At 46.9% G+C, this 1,082-nt stretch overlaps 1 non-coding gene across 1 annotated transcript; it reads right to left on the bottom strand.

Annotated features, from left to right (window-relative positions):
• Positions 1 to 225: 225 nt before the first annotated feature.
• trnar-ccu (transfer RNA arginine (anticodon CCU)) lies at positions 226 to 299 on the bottom strand. Its single transcript has one exon. It is a non-coding gene; the product is annotated as a tRNA-Arg (tRNA).
• Positions 300 to 1,082: the final 783 nt, after the last annotated feature.

Below are 1,082 nucleotides of genomic sequence, written 5' to 3'. Positions count from 1 at the left end.
GGTTCAAAGCAGTAGGTTTTAGGGAGTGTCTTAAAGGAGGAGAAAGAGGGAACTGTTTAGGGTGATACAGTGTCCACTACCCATCCCCCAACCCTCAGTGAGCACTGGAACTTTGCACAAATTTGAAGTTGATGACACATTGGTCCAAATGAAGCCTCCTGCCTGGCGATACCTTCCATCATTTGCCCAACCTGAGCTGCCATATTGTCAATCTTTAATAAGGCATGACCCCAGGTGGGACTTGAACCCACAATCCCTGGCTTAGGAGGCCAGTGCCTTATCCATTAGGCCACTGGGGCTTGTTATGTATGCAGCCCTATGTAACCAGCATTCTACCACTACCAGAGGGCGTATCTGTTGGAGTCCCAAGGGATCCCAGCCTCCCTTGGGAGCACTGTATGTAAGCAGGCCTCCCATGCTGTACCAACACTCTGGATTTAGAATAAAGAGATTAAGGTCACACTTACTCACCTCTACAGTACTCAATCACATTACTTTATTCTGGACATAACAACTGGCAATGAGACAACGAACCATCACGCTAAATACTGAGAACTGTTGATATCCTGGAGAAATTCTCAGAAGGGGACGATTGGGAGGCCTTCATAGAGCGACTTGACCAATACTTCGTGGCCAACGAACTGGAAAGGAGTGTGAATGCTGCCAAAGGAAGGACGATCCTCCTCACTGTCTGCGGGGCAACAACCTATGGCCTCATGAAGAATCTTTTTTCTCTGGTGAAACCAACAACCAAATCGTATGAAGAACTGTGTACGCTGGTCTGGGAGCATCTAAATCCGAAGGAGAGCGTTCTGATGGCAAGGTATCGATTTTACACATGTCAACGGTCTGAAGGTCAGGAAGTGGTGAGCTACATCGCCGAACTAAGGCACCTTGCAGGACATTGCAAATTTGATGAATTCCTGGAGCAAATGCTAAGAGACTTTTTTGTGTTTGGCATTGGCCATGAGATTATCCTTCGCAAATTATTGACAGTTGAAGCACCGAACCTGAGCAAAGCTATAACGATAGCCCAGGCATTTATGTTCACCAGCGATAACACCAAACAAATTTCGCAGCGT

This window comes from Pristiophorus japonicus, chromosome 19, assembly GCF_044704955.1.
Source record: "Pristiophorus japonicus isolate sPriJap1 chromosome 19, sPriJap1.hap1, whole genome shotgun sequence".
NCBI lineage: Eukaryota > Metazoa > Chordata > Chondrichthyes > Pristiophoridae > Pristiophorus > Pristiophorus japonicus.
The sequence above is the reverse complement of the archived record's forward strand: the minus strand, read 5'-3'. Positions and strand labels throughout refer to the sequence as shown.